The 19,024-nt window shown below is 39.2% G+C and overlaps 1 pseudogene; it reads right to left on the reverse strand.

The window, feature by feature from the left end:
• Positions 1 to 18,755, reverse strand: part of LOC118577920 — a 59,271-nt pseudogene extending 40,516 nt beyond the window's left edge.
• Between the last annotated feature and the right edge of the window lie 269 nt (positions 18,756 to 19,024).

The raw sequence follows: 19,024 nt of genomic DNA on the forward strand, positions 1-19,024 counted from the left end.
GCACTCTTAACTACTTTGGGGTTTGGCAGAGCCTTTTACAGTTAAAGTAGGGGAAAGGGTGTAAATGGTTCCCTTGCACCAAACAAGGCACTCCCTCCAAAAAAACAGAAAGACCTACTCTCTTAAGGTGATCACCTGCTTATTCCAATGCCCCCTGACCACAACACAGCTAATTTAGTAAGTTTTCATCATTGAGTTCTCATTCTCTCTCCTCTCTCTCCCTCTTCCCCCTCTCCCCATGTACCTGGAACAATTTTTAAAAATAGGAAATGGGTGTACTCTTTGAGGAACTAAGTCTATGTGAACCCATCTAGTATTTGCCTTGGTTTAAACAGAGCATGGGACACAAGGCTGCAGTTACACAGAATTTCATGTCCTACTGGGTGCTGCTTGTTTTGGGGCCACCCTTCTGCTTTTGGCACTTCCTCTGATGATCATCATGCTGCTTCAGTTCACCCAGATCTGTTCTGTTTCATCTCATTGGGAGCCCAGACCACACAGGGTCTTGCTGAAGGTTGCTAAACATTCACACTCATAATCTGGTGGGCTAATTATGTTGTGTAGTATGTCTAAAAGCTTAGTGAACTAGGACTGCAATGAGTTTGTACTTCTCCATCTTCTGACATCTGGGGCCTGGTAGGTGTCTCCTCTCCTGGAACATCTTAGAACATTACAGTCAGGTGGCAGTTCAGCTCCAGGTGGCGTGTGATGCTTCTCCACAGACTTCTCTCCTGTTGTCTCATCTTCCAGGGCCTTTCTGGGTGACTTCTCTCTGAGTAGCCTGGAATCCTTTTGTGGTAACTCATGGCTCCAGTAGGAAGGAAGACAAAGCTTTCAGGACCAACCTAGATTCACGAAAAGGGAAGGTTTGCTTTGGTTTTGGATTGGAGCCATATTTAAAGAGTAACTCCTGGGATAAGAGAGGGCAATGGGGAGAACAAGAGGAAGAGGAGGGAATGCACAAAGATTTTCAGAAGGTACACCTTCAAGGACCAGATCTGCACTATTAGGTATTTAAGGTAACATGCCTGCCTTGTAAAAGCAATGATCTGAAATTCCCCATTAGCTCAAATTGCAATAGATAGGAACATATTTCATTGACTGAAGTCAGCCCATTGCAGTCACCACCATATTTCTCCCTCTATTCTAATTCCTGAATTCTCTATGTCTTGCAGGGAGTTGGCATAGACTAGCTCTCCACATCATATAGCACAATCCCTTCCACACTATGCAAAAAGCTGGAAAATTTGTGAGTTGGATAGGAAATAGAAGCTAGGTAAGGAGGAGCCATACTAATGTATACAAAGGCTTAGAAGTAGAAAAAAGTGAATTGTGAATTGGTATGTATGGTAGTTTGAATAAAAATGCCCCCCATAAATTCATATATTTGAATGCTTGGTTAGTGGGGAGTGGTACTATTTGAAAGGATTAAGAGGTGTAGCTTTGTTGGAGGAGGCTTGACCTTGTTAGAAGAAGTGTGTCACTGGAGGTGGACTTCAGGGTTTCAAAGCTCAAGCCAGTCCCAGTGTCTCTCTCTTCCTGTTCCCTGCCAATCTAAATGTAGAACTCTCAGCTTCTCCAGCACCATGTCTGCCTGCATGTTGCCATGCTTCCCACCATGACAATAATGGACTAAACCTCTGAAATGTAAGGCAACCCCAATTAAATTCTTTTCATTATAAGAATTGCTGTGGTCATGGTGTCTCTTTCCAGCAATAGAATATTGACTAAGACAGTATGAATGTACATTGGGGATAAAAAGAAATTTTACATCAGAAATCCAAGATTCCAGTCAAAATCTTGTCCTTTAACAACTCACTGGAACTTATGCATGATCTTCCACTCTCCTCAACTGGACAAATGGGGATTTGCTAACTTGCAGGCCATTGTGTGAAAAAATGAGAGGAGAAAGAAGATACATGCATCTGTCTACCAAACATAAGTTCAAGAGTTTTGCATGTTAAAAATCATGGGTATATCACTGGAGGAGATAAACTAGAAAAGCAGTTTGGAATGGGTTATAGGATGAATAGAATAGAAGAAGAAACAAGTGGAGTAAAACTGGAAGATGTTCAAAGTCACAAAGACTACACAGATGACCCAGTTATGAAACTGCTCAGTTGAGAGACATATATCACATTGCACCACAGTTCAATGTATAACCTGGTATGGGAGCCAGCATACATCATTTAGGAAGCATTTATTAGCCAGTTGTATATGCAATGCCTCTACAGTTGTGTATAAAGCAGAGATGCTCTATGAAAAGCAGAAATTATTCTATTAAAGACTCATGCCATTTGTAATTTAGAATGATCACCAGACTTGCACCGATTTAAAACTTATACTAATGATATAGTTGACATGCATAAGACCTCATCAAAAACAAGTGAGTCACAGAGAAAATTGTTTCCCATAGAGCAGTTAACTCATTGTTGCTGACTCAGATCAGTTCACTGTAACTTTAAACAAACATAATGAGGACATGCAGTGGGGGAACAAAAGAGAAAAAGCTTTTTCCACTGCCATTAGTGTGAAAGGTGTGATGGGTGTGTCTGTATAGAACTCTAAGGAGAGATGACATGAGTTTTCACATTCATGTGGATGGAGTATGAAGTTGCTGGAAGGTATGCCTGCATTCCCAAATGAGATTTTTCTTGCTTCCTTGGTGAAACACAAAACACTTCATTCACTAATAAAGAATGACTCACAATGTAGAGATTGCATTGAAACAACAGGCTCCAAGAGGCTCTGGATAGTCTGCAGAAGGACCAGCACAGATCCAGGACTGCACACTCATCATGAGCATCTTGCCTGTAGCCAACTTCAGAGGATTAAAGATGGTACAGCTAGCAACTATGCTGCACTTGGGAAAGTAGACTAGTTGGACAGTGGGGTGATCCTGTCTCTGCTGCATTGTACTCAAACTGATATGGAGGCTGATATCGCTGAAAAAATTCCAGTATCAAGATGACTCAAGTTGATGTCAAAGGCCTGCTGGGAGTTTTGTTTAGAGGCTGGTCCTTTATCTATCATCCTCTATGTTTATAAACCTAAAACTCATCTTCAACAGAAGAGAGGAAATAAGGACCTAAATAATCACAAAGATCAGGATTTGTGGGGTATATGACGGATTGCTTCTTGGGGAAAGAGAGATGCCTAGGAAAATCTGAGTAAGGAATACTGAATTTAAATTTAATGCAAACCTAATTTTGACTATTAATAGAGTCCTCAAATATGTTGTTTTGGATTCAAAGAACAGATAAAAGAGCTTGCAAAATAATACTTTAAAAGCCCACTCAACTTTATTTACATAATTAAAGTCCTGTAATGGAAATAGATTCAACTGTGCTCTTTATACAAGAGTTTATTTACTGTTACCTCCTACATCGTTTTTTCAGTTATTAACTAAAAATCAAAGAGGAGCTCTTGAAAGGAAAAAGGAATGTAGTTATTTGGAGACATGACTTTTTTCACCTCTAAGCATAGATTATAATAAAATTAAATTAAATTGGGGAAAAATAAGAAGATTGATACAATGGGTGTTGGAAGAAGAGGGAGAAAGCTCCTACCTCCAGTGGCTTATCCTGACCTCCACTAATTAGCCTGAGCTCAGTGGATTCTGGGATGTGGCCATATGGGCAAACAGCACTCTGTTTCCATAGAAGCATAACTGCCTAGTTTTCCATATCAGCGACTTCTGTTAGTGGAGTTCAAGCTTAATATAGGAAGTTATCCTTAATGCCAGTAGGTTTAATTCTAAAACCAATTTTATTGGCACTCTTCAGCTATGAATGGCATTTAATTAGTATTTTCTTTAAAAAAAAAATCATTGGATTTCTTCATAGTACATGGTTCCATGGCCCATTAAGGATATCTTCATACAAGTATATGCTGAGCATTGAGCCTGTCTCCCACTTCCTCAAGTCTCTCTTTCTCTGCCATTGTCCCTGTTGCCAATTGACTCTGTTTCCTGAGACAATTTACTTCTACTTTCTGGTTATAGTAAATGAATAATTTTGTGTATCTATATTAAATCTAGGAACCACAAATCAGCAAACACATGCATTTGTCTTTCTGAGACTGACTTGTCACTTTGTTGAAAGTATTTATTAAACCTGGGTTTTCTAGTAGAATAGGACAGTATTTTATGCACAGAATCATATCTTCTATAAACAAGGGTACCTTGATTTCTTTCTTTCCTATGTGTACCCCTTTTATTTCTGTCTCCTGTCTTAGTGCTCTATAATGCTACTAAGTACTATATTGAGTAAAAGTGGAAAGCATAAACACCCTGTCTTCTTCCTGATTTTAGTGGAACCTCATTGAGTTTTTCTTCAGTTAGTACGATGTTTTCTATATATAGTCCTTATTATGTTAAGATATATTCTTTCTATTTCTAATCTCTTCAGGATTTACACCCTGTAAAAATGTTGGATTTTGTCAAAAGGCTTTTCTGCATCTATTCAGATGATCACAGAATTTCTACCTTTGTCTGTTTATGTGATGCATTGTATTCATTGACCTTTCCTGTATTTCTAGAATGAAATCCACTTGATCATGGGTAATGATATTTTTAGAGTATTCTTGAATTCAGAGGGTTCCAAGGGATGTAAACTCAGGTATGGTTAAATAAAAACCACCATACTGTGAGTCAGTTTACTTAGTTCCACTCTGCTTCTCAATAGGTCCTGGGGCATTTTACAATAACATGTGAAAGTCAACACAAACTTATGCTGAGAATCTTAAAGCAAGGACAGAGTTCTTAATTCACTGTATCCATGTCTCATGCTCATTTTCCAAAGAAAGAATTTAAGTAATACACACTTTCCCTAACAAAATAGTAACAAGACACATTAATGGCTATCTTTGTTTTCCATAATCTTTTCTTAGGCAAGACAATCCTATAGTTACATATAACTATTTTTCTTATGCAGAGAAGTCCTATAGTCCATGGACAAGACTTACTTTTATCTGTTGAAGACCTTAGGGAAGGCCTCTGGCCGTTTAGATTCAACTTCATCCTTCTAAACACATCTACTTGCCCCCAGGATTTCCTATTTTAGTTGACTACTTTGTTACAATCAAACCTCACACACCAAACTCAATTGTCTAAAGAACTGGAAAATTTGGAATGACTTCATTTCCATTCATCCTTCTTCCCTCCCTTCCTCTGTCCCTCCCTCCCTTTTTTCCTTCACTCCTTTCTTCTCTTTTGGCACTAAGCTATTCTCTTATGTTGTTTACAATGATTTAGAAATTCCAAAGTATCATAAGATTGATTCATTAAAGGATTCCACATAAAATTTTATTTTTTGCCAAATGTAATACTTCCACTATAATTGGATATTATCCTACGAGGAAGTCTTCTGCATCAATGTGGAAAGTTTGAATTATTCACGTGCTCCTAAGCTTAAAGTCAATATGATTCATTTATGGCTGGATCAAAGTAGAATTTGGTGACCAAAATGTGCAAACTGAAATGTTGACAGGAATTTTTAAGCAACTGCTCTATATCAGAGGAGCTCATTTTATAATCATTTCTCTTAGAGAAATGTTTAAATATTTTTTCTATTCTCTACAGTGAACTAACTCAACTAGCTCTTATACAGAGGAAATTCTCTGGGCCCCAATCAATGGGAAATATTTACAAATGAATGTTATGGATTTGTGTGTGTGTGTGTGTGTGTGTGTGTGTGTGTGAGACACACACACACTGATTCAGTACATTATTCCAATATTTCCTTTTTAATCATATTTGTAATTATCTATTTCAACAAATTGCTTGAAGGAAAGTATCATTTATTCTATATGTTTTCACTACAATGTGCTAATATATATATATATGTGTGTGTGTGTGTGTGTGTGTGTGTGTGTGTGTGTGTGTGTTTAATAAATGTTTCTCAAATGAAACCGAATCAAATTCCTCTCTAGTCATTTTCAACTGAGATGTTTCTCAAGTGTTGTAATCTCTAATTCTTTGCTAGGCATGAGACACTCATTGATTTAGTCACCATAGGAGAGGTTGCTGATGAGGGTGTAATGTTCACATTTATTTTTGTGATGCCTATAAGGCTGCTGGTGTAGGTAAGACTCTTGGCTTGGGTTGGATTAAATAAGCCAAGCTGTTTGTACATGCTAATGTAGCAGAGGCTCACATTTGCACTTTCAGCAATTGCAACATGATTACTAATTATAAAGACCCCAGGAGTAGGGGCCTTTTGTAAGCTGCAAGCTCTTACTCACCTAAGCTTTTCTTTAAAGAATGAACCTTTTTTTAGCAAAGCAACAGTATTTGTTTTAAAGGATTAGCAGCAATTGCAAACCAAGCAATAATTCTGAAATTTTAATTATTGTGTATAATCTGTGTTAAAATGACTAAAGCCTAACAGTTGATTCAAATGTTTGCTTTGTAGACATGAAAAAGGCTGGCTGACGCAAACACATTTTGAACTTACTGTGGAAGCAGCAACTTGCTAGGCTATAGGCCGGCAAGAGTCCCATTTGGCTTGCTTTCAGGAGCTGTGGAACACCAGCATACTCCCCCAGTTCCCTGGTAGCAGATTAGCACCTCCTGCCCTGTCCATAAAAACCCAGCAGGACTTTTCTCTGGATACTACCTTGCTTCCTTTTATTGGCTTTTCAAAGGTTCTGTCTTTAACCTCACCTACTCTTATAAAGGACGAGGCAGACTGCTTGGCTTCAGTGCAAATATAAGGGCTGAGACAGTTGAGCAAACTTAGACTCTATAAAGGAAAGTCCATGGAGGAAGAGAGAAGTGGAAAGAGATTTAAGATATGCCTAAGAGGAGACACTACCGGAAGTGCTGTCATAGAGGTCAGATACCACCCCAGAGGTACATACAAGAAGATAAATTTGATTAGCTATCTACCTCAAGAGTTCCAACCTAAATGAGCAAAATCTAGAATTTCTTTGAGTTTCTTGAACTATCTTGTATATTGAAGAGGTGAGTTTTTATTTGCGCTCATTAAAACAGCCCCGTCTATCTAATTTAACTGGATTGCCGAGCTGTCATCATTTTTCAGCATAATAAGAAATTGGAGAATTAGCTGCTTTCTTGACTTCCAACCAAGGATGTTCACTTCAGAAAGTTCCACCCAGCAGACTTTCCTGTTCTGGTCTCTTTTTCACAAGTTTCTGTTGCCCACTCTATTCTTTCAGTTGACTTTTCCTCTCAATGTCTTTTCAAATTTCAAAGAGGCATGTGTTGGGTCACAGTCAGGTTTGGGCAATAGTCGTAGGGCAGGAAGGTGTGGTTAGGGTGGAGGTGGAAGGAGAGCATTCTGGCTGTTTTCTTTTCTCATCTCAGGTCTTGGTAAAATGCAGGCTGTGTATGTGTGGGTGTTTTTCTATGATGTGCAAGTACGCACAACTCTATTTTCTCAAGTGAGTAATTATGAGTGTACATATCTTGGAATAATCCATGAATTTATGTAAACTACACAGGAAACTGTACACTCATAGGAAATTTTACGTGGTGCTCAGCTTTTCCAATAATGCAACCAACTGGTATCAATCAAACTAGTTAGCAAAAAGAAGTGGAAATGACCATGTTTTCTATTTCTCTTATTTTTAGTGGAAATAAGCAAGCAGTTTATTTGAAAAAAAAAATCACTCTCTTGAATAAATGCCTTTCATAAGCCCAGGACAAATATAATTCAGTATTGTTTGAGTTATAACAACAGAATGCACTGTTATTAATTTTCCAACAGACAGGAAATGATTTAGTGGTTCACAAGGAATTTCTGAGACAGTATGTGCAGAAATCTTTATAGAAAAAATGTTTTAGGTATTGCTTATGATTTGAGGAAGGGGGCAGGAATAGGGATTTGGAACTGATCAAAGAATGTTGTAGTGGAGTGAGACTTCAGGAAGCCTCTGGAACTTTCTTCTACCTAACTGTAAATGAATACCTGTTAATTAGCCTTTCACCATCCTTTGTCCTTCCCTCCTCTCACCAGCCTCTGATAACTACCATTTCACTCTCAATATTTAAGAGACTGACTTCTTTCATACTCTGCTATTAGTGTGGTCATGCAGATACTTGGCTCTTTGTACCTGACTCATTTTATTTAACATAATGACCTCTGGTTCCACTGATGTTGTTGCAAATGGTAAGATTTCATTCTTTGCTGGGTGGTAGTGGTGCAGGCCTTTAATCCTAGCAGTGAGGAGAAAAGGCTAACCTCATCTACAGAGCTAGTTCCAGGATGGTTGCACAGAGAAACCTTGTCTTTAAAAAGAGAGAGAGAGAGAGAGAGAGAGAGAGAGAGAGAGAGAGAGAGAGAGCCAAGCAGTGGTGGCGCATGACTTTAATCCCAGCACGGGAGGCAGAGCCTGGCGGATCTCTGTGAGTTCAAGGCCAGCCTGGGCTACCAAGTGAGTTCCAGGAAAGGCACAAAGCTACACAGGGAAACCCTGTCTCGAGAAACAAAACAAAAACAAAAACAAAGAAAAAAGAAAAAAAAGATTTCATTTTTTTATAAACCACAAATCATATTAATTTATGTACATTCACCATGTTTCCTTCATCCATGCATCTGTCAATGGACACTTAAACTGTTTCCCTTTCTTGGCCGTTGTGAATAGTGCCATAGTCATGGGGTGTGGCTGTCTCTTCAGCATGATTTGCTTGCCTTTTATACACACCCGATAGCGGGGTTGCTGCAACAGCTCTACTTCCAACCTTTTTTAGGAGCTCCCATAATATTTTCCTCAGCACTTGTACATTCTACGTTCTCACCAGGAAGACACATTGCCCTTTAAAAAGTGCAGAGAGCACTGTAGCCAGGAGCTCAGTGCCCACAGCTCCTATCATTTTACTTCAGGGGAACACAGACCCAGTGGCCTGGATGCCTTCCAAGCTCCCCACATTTTGGTGCCAACAAATCACTGAAGAACAAGGAGATTAGACAAAGAAATCCATCATGTCCCTACCACCAATACCCCATCCCAGTCACATGACCTTCAGGAAAATTCCTAAGCTCTTTATGAATCCTTTCTTACCTAATAATAAGACTGGGAGAGTCATCTGGGAAGAGTTGTGAACGCTGAGACTGTTTTCTCTCTAGCCCTAGTGGGCTCAACCCAGCCGCCTCAACTCAACCTGCTGTCTACACCCCCGATATGCCACATGGCTGTCCAGATAGGGGAGGAACGTTCATCTAAGGTTCCAGGACAAAGCCCCCATCCTGGTGTCTGGCTCTGTTGCGTCTAATCTGCCTGTGTGAAAAGAGATGTGTGTTCTTAGCCTCACTAGGCTGTTAGCCTGGGGCATGATCATTTTTGAGTCTGGGTGTAAGCTTTCATTAGGAATTCAAAACTCATACCCTCCACCTTTTCTGCCCTCATGTATGATTTCTGAATTTCAATTTCTTCACCCATAAAGATGCCAATTATATTATCTACTTTCTCTCAGTCCCTACAGTTATTGTATAAAACAAGATGACAGGTCTCTTCATATCACAAGCAGTTCTTATTTATACTCAGAACAGTTAGATGCTCAGTGTTTGGCAAAAATTAGTTGCTAAACAGAAGACTATTTAAGTCAATTTAAGTTTGAAATTTATGTCAACTTTTACATCCCTGACTCTATCTCTTGCCTCATCTAGTCTGTGAGATGGAAGGAATTGATACACCCAATCTTCTTAACCAAGATTCTGGGAAGAGTCTTGGTGCTCCTGCTCCAGGCTATGAAACAAGCCTGATGATTCCATTTGGAATGATCTTCTCCTAAATGTCAACAGAGTTCACACATTCTGCTCTTTCGAGCACTCACCCAAGTTGTCTTCATATTAAAGCTTCTGAAACCCATCTAGGCAAAACTTCAAACCCCATTCCTGCCTACAGCCTACTCTCCTATAGCCTGTCTTATTTTTCTCTTTATCAATTACTATATCTTACCTCCTTAGATAACCTGGTTTTTGTTGAGGCAAAACACAACTTTCACCTTAAAGGAAAAAGAGATCTTTATTCTTGAGCCAAATATGAGTTGACCATGCCCCAGGAATGTAGATTCAGGTTTCCTGAAATAGTCTGTTCCAGTATTGAAATGGTTTCATGAAATTGTTTGGTTACAGATCAGAAGAAACTCATACATAATCTAAGGTGGTTTTAAAATACGTTGGTGGAAACATTGGGTAGGCAGGTTAGAGCCAAGGGGAGAACTGCTTGCTATGGGTTTCAGAGGCTGTCTGGGGTATTCTCAACTTCTGAACTGGTAAGAAGCTAAAGGTCTGTTAAGTCAACAAATTCCAAAAGGTTGTATCTAACAGCCATTGACATGTTAGGTCAAAGAGTTAAATACCTGTTACACAGCAATGAAAACTTGCTAAAGAAAGTAAAGACAGAACAAGATAGTTTGTCTCTGAGTCTGCAATGTGTTAACTCTTCACAGCTAATTTCTAACCAGTCAGTCAGAGTTAGAGGCTTTAGCATAGGTGTGGCTTCTCCTTAGAACTTCAATTCAAGTTTTATATTTTACGACACTCCTTTCCTAATTCCCCTACCAACATTGCAGAGTATAAATAATATAAACATCATGAAATCATGGAAAATCTTAAACATTTTGTTTGCAGATACATCTTAGAAGGTTGCCTAGTGAATTGAACAAAGAAACGAATGCATGGGGTTTATTCGCAGATCTTTCGCAGCAGGATAACATCAGAGAAGATTTCAGGTTCTGCTCCTGTCAGCTCTGTTCTCCTCCGGGGCCCTGAACCCCTGTGCCTATGTTACCTTCAGTTCTACCTACTCATGCTTATATTGTCTACAGTGAATGGGGCATTTTCAAATGAATTTTTTTTTTTTTATAACTTGGTGAGTCTTTGTTGCCATGGTTGGTGTTGTTTGATTTCCATTTAGATGCTACCATTAGCAACTAGAAATAACACCTAGGAATTCAAGAAACTCTTAGATCCCCTGCATTAAAGTTACTGAGCCATAGAAAAGCATCAAGATAAACTTCCCTCCATTTCTCTACTGCATCATTAGACTATCATTTTTGCTAAGAAACACACACACACACACACACACACACAGAGAGAGAGAGAGAGAGAGAGAGAGAGAGAGAGAGAGAGAGAGAGAGAATGAATGAATGGATGGATGGATGGATGGATGGATGGATGGATGGATGTAGGGGCATTATTGAGATCTACCCACTGTGGGCAGTACCATTCCCTAAGCTGAGGAACTTGGGCTGATTAAAATGGAGAAAGCAAGCGAAGCACTATGATGCACACATTCATTGACCTCATCTTCTGACAGTCAATGTAATATGGCCAGCTGCTTCAAGCTCCTGACGCCTTGCCTTCCCTGCCATGAGAGACTGTCACTTGAAACCATGAGCTAAAATAAAACCTTTCTACCTGAGAAATAATGAGGAGAAAGAAAAGAAGAAGAGAAGGAGAAAGACAAAAGGATGAAATCATTTTAAACTTCAAAGCATTAATGCCAGGGGGTGGAATCTAAGGTCCAAAGGCCTAGAGCAGGAATTAGATTCTTTAGGATATCTTTTCTTTTTCTTTTTGTAATATAGAATTTGTACTTTATATAAAAATAATTTGGATTTTCTGTGAATCAATAGCAACTAATTTTCTTCCATGTCCTCAAAATTCTAAATTCATTCATGTATATCTTCCTGTAAGTATGGACTGAGAAGTATTTTAGGAAATACTTAACTTCATATTAATAATCATGGGCTCTATATGGCTTCTGGGTCTTTCTGAGGCTCTGTTAAACTGAAAGCTCTAGGAGAGCAGATGTATGCCAAGTTGCTCAACACCTACAATTCCTGGCACACAGCAGGCACTGAATAAGTACTGTTGAGTGAGTGAGTGAGTGAGTGAGTGAGTGAGTGAGTGTCTAGGATGGAGGACTCGTGAGAATTTGTATCGTCAATAGTTCCCTTGATGGAATTGGTGAGAGATCCTCCAATGTGACCACAGTGGAGAAACCAAATTTGTACTTTCAGGTCATTTACCACTGTGTAAATACTGACATCACCACCATCATAGAATTCACTGTCCAACAACTGTAAAGTTTGTGGACTTTTCAAACATCCTCATTGCTAAACTCTTAGAAACATCAACTTGATAAGCTACTATAAAGCAGTTGACTATGTAAATAGTACACCTGTCAAGAGATAGGAAATCTCCACCTCATAGACATCTGTCCCCTTAAACCTTTTCACACTATTGACTTCCTCTTTCCCCGATGAAGGAAATCACACCATGATTTCTTAGGTGTTCTAGTCTGTGCTTTTCTTTACTGTTTTCTCATCTAAATGGAGTCCCCTAAACAAAATAATTGGGTTTTATTTCTGAATAAATAAAACCATACAGCTTTCATTATTTTTCTGTCAGCTTCTTTCAACTTGTATTTGAGTGACTCATCCATGTTCTTGCAAATGTCTGCAGTTTGCCTTTCTTGCTGTTTATATGTCATTGTATAAAGAGGTTAATGTGGGTGGCTTTGGACTATAAATGCAAGTGTTGTCTACAAGGCTGTGATATGAGAGAGTATATCTAGCAAATGGGTTGCACTTACCAATGGACAATTTAATAAATATCTGTAAAGTATAGGTATCTGCTATTCAAGCCTCCAGGTGTGTTGAGTTAGGAAAATGCTGTCTTTTTCTTAGATTTAAAGTTCAGCAAGTATGTGGAGCCTAAGGGTGGTGAGTTTGGGAATCCGAATTTGATAATGAATGCCTCCATTTACTGTGTGTTCTCTGGTTTCCAGTTTATTGTCCTTGAGCCTTGGTTTACTTATGAGGTGGGGGAGTTTATTAATACTTCTTACCATCATGTAGCACTCTTAAAAGATACATATGAGAGTCATTTGGATACTACTGGGCTCCTCACACACAGCGCATCCCTCTATGGACTTCTAATAGCTTTATATAAAATTAATTCATTTCATTTCCTCTCCTTTGACTCAGAGATCACAAAGGTAATGTGGGCAAAACAATGCTATCAATGAGTAATATGATGTAAGACCTAGTTTTCTGTGATCAAACGGAGTCTATTCTATTCTTTCATTTATTTAAGACAATAAAATAACCCTGGGAAAGAAGGTGGAAGGATGCTGGATTTCAATGTTTTTACTTTTATAACTAGCAGTGACTTATTACATAAATAAAATTGTTTATTTTTCTAGTTGTTTCTTCTGAAACAAGAAAGTCTAGTCTGGCAGAGTCATTCTAAACTAAAGCTTTTTGCTAATTTATTTTCAAAAGCCATATAGTTAGATCCAGAGGAATATATTTGTGAGGAAATAAATCTGAAATAAAAGATAAAACAGCAAAATGTCATTATCATATCATAATTAATCATTATATAACATAATAGTTAAAATAAGAATTTTGACATTTACTAGTCAGTCACCTTTGTATAATAACACAGGGCACTCAAGTTTGTGTGCATTGAGATAATAGTCTTTGTTATCTATCTAAATTAAAAAGTCAAAGCAAACAGAGAAAAGTGGTTAGGAAGAATTGGGGAGATAGTCTCAGCAGCAACCAGTGTGATCCTACATCTCCTTTCTCTCACTTTCAATTTTCTATTGTCTAAGAGCCTGGCTCTGCCCTCCTCATGTACCAGACATGAGCCCCATGTATTACTGAACTCCTGAAAAATAACTAGCTTGAAGTGAAATGTGCTCTCCATTCAAAATATACACTAGGCTCCAACAATTTACAAAAAACAATTAGTAGAACATGCCTCAATATTTCCTATTGTTTATATGCCCAACTTATACCATTTATGTATATTGAGTTAAACAAAGTATATTATTAAAATGAAATGCATGTTTATTATAAATTTCTAAAATGCGGCTCCTACATAGGCTGGCCTTGGATACTGGAGAACACTGAGAGCAGAGGGGAATTTGCCAAGCACTGAGGTGAATTTTCACCATAGGTGAGGTGGTGCAGATTCCAACAAATAAAACTGAGATACCAAAAGTAAATATGTGTTGTTTATATAGCTGATTTTTGGATTGATATTGGTAATGTTATACATCCATAGTTTTATTTCATCTTCAGTACAACCAAAAGGATATGGCATCCATCTTTTAAAAGTACTTTAAAGCTGAAAATTATAAAAGTTAGTGGACTGAATCAAATCACACAGTCAAAGACATGACTGAGCTGGGAAGTCTTCTTCCAACTCCATCTTTTCAACCCCATGGACCACTCTTTCCCAGACTATAATGTCTTCAATAAAATGGCTACAAGATCAATGCTTTTGGCATATTTGTTATGTCCTTTCTTCTTCAAGCAATAAGGAAAATCTAAACTGTCACCCATGATGCCTTTCCCAAGATGATTTGATGACTGTCCCTAACTCTGAAAGAAAGCATGTGAAGACTCAAATTCTGTGTTCAAAGACATGTCTAAGAGCTCTCAGGCTTGATTTTAGAGAATAAAACAGTAGCCTACATGCAGCAATATGTCACTTTTCTCTTTCTTCATTGTGGAAATTATATGAAACATTTATTTGAAATACTGGACAGTAACAGAGCTAGGTAATCCAACTCCCCTGCAACAAATAAGCCAGCCCTCAGCACAGGGTAAGGGCTCTGTCAAATAAGACCTAGCAAGAGTGCTGCTGCCCTGCCAAGTACCTCCCATCTTACCCAAGTCATACAGAGATGCCAGTATCCACCACTGAGATAAATCATTCTTAAAAATAAAAAAAAATTCAAGACAGATCAAAGTGCTTCAGGAACTGCGTATCTAACTCAAACTCCATCAGCTTCTGGGAGTTCACTTGCTTCCCACTAGGAAATTTTTTCTTCACGGGACAACAGTAAATCATCCAAATTCATCTTCCTTGCACAGTAATTCAAGGAAAACCTAAAAGGGTCACTAAAGAAAAGTGTAGGAATTAACACTCTTTAAATTTGTTTTAAGTATTTTAAGGTGAAAAGATATTCAAAGTTTGTCATTCATAGTAGGAAAACATGGTCTGAATGGACACTACCTAGTGGCAAACTGTTGTAAAACCGCATTTGGTGCCGAAGGCAGGGATTGTCTTCAAAACGTGCCAGCTTTCCCAGCAACCATGTCAGTGGTACCCTGGTTTGTTTCGTTGCAACATCCATGCGGTGATTTAAGTTGCATTTGCTTTAGCAAGGGCTTTGTCCCATAAGCATTATGCTTGACCTCCAAATTTGGCTGACAAATAACTCATGAGATTTATGACCTTTGGGTTGTTCTGATATTTTGACATAGTTGCTGGTTTCTGGACTACATCCTGGAAGGCCATCATAACTTCCAGATCTTTCACAGCTGCAAGAACCTCTGGATGACTGAGAGTTCCAAGGAGTCCAGGCAGTCCTGCAATTTCAGGCTTGTCCCAGCCCCCTCACTCCAAGCATCCCCCTGGAAGGATATCTAGAAAAAAGCCACACTGAACTTCTGACTGCAGCGGGGTTTTTTCCTTTCTTTTTTCCTGCTCTACTCAACCTTCCTTAGACCCTCTCTGCTCTTTCATCTCTAGTTCTTTCTGCTGTCGTTCACACTTGCCCAGTCCTCAGCAGTTTTCTGAGCCCTTTGTTGAAGCCTCTCAGTCTTGCCTTAGCATCCTTCTATAATCCAGTTTACAGGCATGGGCAAGATCACAGGCTACTTCTTCCCAGTGGCCCAGAGGCTGTGCTTTCCCTCACTGTGAAGGCTGAGCTACAGCAGGATACATTTCAATGGTTCTGTCACTATCCTGAACAGCAGCATTTGGCTTCTGTAAATTCACAAAGACACTGGCTCTGATGGTCTAGAGATTTGCCAGGCAGGGATTTGGTGTGATGAACAAGTGTCTATGAACAACTCGGTGTCTTTCTGCAGTTCCCATCACTTAGGTCTTCAGTGGTGACTCCTTCCTTTCATTTGCTTGCTCTGTCTCTCCTAGGTTACCTCTACATTTTCATCTCTCCTCTCTTGAGAGGCGCTAGTGTTTGCTTCAATTACTCCTTCACTGTCAACCTCTAGATCGGTTTCCTCACTTGGTGGTTCCTTCATTTCTGTGTTTTTCCATCTTTTGTCTGTTTTTCCCCCCTTAATATTTTCCTCCATTTTAGCTTTCTGAATAGCAGTTTCTACTTTATTCCCTGTGCTCTCCACCTGCTCCCTCAGAAAACATGTTACTTCTGGGTACAGGACAGTCAAATCCTGTTTGTGTCTTCATCAGTGCTGGAAGTTCACTCACCTTGATGAGGTCATGATGAGGAAGTGGTGGCAATCAATGGCAGAGACAGCCATGGCACAATGCCATGCCCTGGTGCTGACTCTGCAAGACTTCATAGAAGGGGGTCAATATATCCGTCTTGTATTTGTGTAGTTCCTTAGTTTATAGTACACTTTCACAAAGGTTCTTTAACAAAATCTGGAGTCAGGGAAAGGTTGAATGACTTTCATGAGTTCTAATTCAAGTCTTATGAATCTTAAAGAAACCATCCCCCACATCATACCACTTATATTAGAAAATGATAAAGTAAAGGCAAAGATGTGGTTTAGGAATATATATATATATATATATATATATATATATATATATATATATATATATATAGAGAGAGAGAGAGAGAGAGAGAGAGAGAGAGAAAGAGAGAGAGACAGAGACAGAGAGAAAGAGAGAGAAACAGAGAGAGACAGAGAGGCAGAGACAGAGACAGAGAGAGACAGAGAATGACAGAGAGACAGAGAATGACAGAGAGACAGAGACAGAGAGTGAGACCCAAAGACATGTAGAGACAGAGACAAACACAGGGACAGAGACAAAGAGAGACACACAGAGGGAGAGATAGAGACAGAGACAGAGAGAGATTGTCATATTACACTGATAAAAAGAGGAGTCACCACAGAGAAGAACCAATGGAGTAGAGAGAGATCTTTGGAGGCAGAGTGCACAGGTCTTGGTGTATGACAATTGTAATGGTTAGTGGATGTGCCAACTTGCCTAGGACATGGAGTCCCCTGATATTTGGTTAACATTATTTCTGAGTGTGTCTGTTAGAATACTTTGAATGAAATTAGCATTTGAATGGGTAGACAGAATGAAGCAGATTGTCCTCCCAAATGTGAGTAGGCCTTATCCAATCTATTGAAGAAATAAATAGAACAAAAAGGTGGAAGAAGAGAAAATTCCCCATCTGTTTAACTGCTGGAACTGTCTCCTATACTCACACTAGTGCTTACCTCAGTCAGTTCACGTGGTTCTCAAGCCTTTGGACTGAGGGTGGAACTATATCATATTTCCTGGGTAACTAGCTTGCTGATTGCAAATAGGGATTTTTTTCGGTCTCTGTGCATATACGTGTATGTACATGTTCCCTATATGAAATCATATATCACCTATCTTATTGGTTCTGCTTCTCTGGAGACAGCTGGCTAAGGCAATGTTGGAAGAAGGGTGAGAGAGGAGGCAATGATGTAACACCAAGTTTTTGCTTCAGAACCTAACATGCTATGTTGGGTGGGTGGGCTCATCATTGTCAATACTGAAAAACAGAAAACAGCTTCCCATTTTGCAGATGGTGGTAGTTTTCCATTTCTCTCCTCTTCTTAGCAAGCACAAATTCATCAAAACTGGAGTTTTCTAGACTCACAGACACATGTATGTTATTCTTTCCCCAAGTGGGCCTGGCTTTGCTGTGTAGCTTTCTTTACTATGATTCACGAATACATTGATGCTTACATTTCTGTATAAACAGCATACGAGCTATCCAAAGCATTGGAGAAAGAAAAATATAACACTATAAATTCTATAACATAAGAACTAGGTATTAAAAAATATATTGTGGGGTGGGGGATTTAGCTCAGTGGTAGAGCGCTTGCCTAGCAAGCACAAGGCCCTGGGTTTGGTCCTCAGCTCTGGCAATATATATATTTTAAGAAGGACCTGGAGAGATGGTTCAGTGGCTAAGAGCATTTCCTCCTCTTGTAGGGAACCCAGGTTTGGTTTCCAGCATCCACACCAGGCAGCTCACAGCTGTATGTAACTCCAGGTCCAAGGACTCCAACAGCATATATGTGACACACACAGAGACAAATCCACATGCACACAAATTAAAAACAAAATAAGACCTTTTAAAATTAAAGTAGGAGTTTAACAGAAGACTCATAATTTGTAAAAGTAGCCATGTAGCAAGTTGGAGAAAAAAGACTGTAGATGAACAGTCTTATTAAATAAAAAACACAGAGCTAATTGCAGAGTTAAAAACCCAAGAGGTCAGAGCAATAGCTGAGAGCTGAGACTTAAAACTGCCTTTCTTACCCTTAACTGCCACTGCTGTCCTTCCCCTCAGCAAAGAGGCCTATTTCCTGTGTGTCTACCTTTTTATTGACTTCCTATTCTGCCTTTTCATTGGTTGTAAACCCAACCACATGACCTCCTCGTCACTGCCTGTCTATACAGACCTCCAGGTCTTCTAAGGTTGGTATTGAGATTTGGATCTGAGGGAAAGTGGCTTCCTATGGTGCAGGACGCTCCTTCAGCTGGCCACTTTCTAGGAAGCTCTTTGTGGAGTTACCCTTTCTCTTCAGAAATAGTCTCCTTTCATATTATCTTCCCTTCAATGAGTTCTGTGTTTAATCAGGACTACCAAGAAGGGAAGAGAAAAGTGAGATAGTCAAACTGCTTCTCAGCTGAAAATTGCCAGGAAGAAAATTGCCAGTGGAAATCATACAAAATGTTCAAGCATGCCAAGGGCTCCGTAGTATTTTTTACCATAGGCACCATGCCGTATTCATTAGCTCACCCTGCCTTAATGCTGGATGGCAGCATGTAGTCAGTGCAAGTGGGAATACAAAAGCTAAATAAATGCAGACCTAGTTGAAGAACTGTGTTTTACTTTAACATTCTCCAGTGTCTACTAGGAGCTGCATTTCTCAGAATCTAGTAATGCCATGCAAAATGGAAAGAAGGAGCTGTAAGTTTTTAACAACTGTGAAACTGGACTTCCAGCAAAATCTTATACTGAAGTCCAGTAATACAAATCCAATGCAACT

The sequence above is a fragment of the Onychomys torridus genome, chromosome 2 (assembly GCF_903995425.1).
Source record: "Onychomys torridus chromosome 2, mOncTor1.1, whole genome shotgun sequence".
Lineage (NCBI taxonomy): Eukaryota > Metazoa > Chordata > Mammalia > Rodentia > Cricetidae > Onychomys > Onychomys torridus.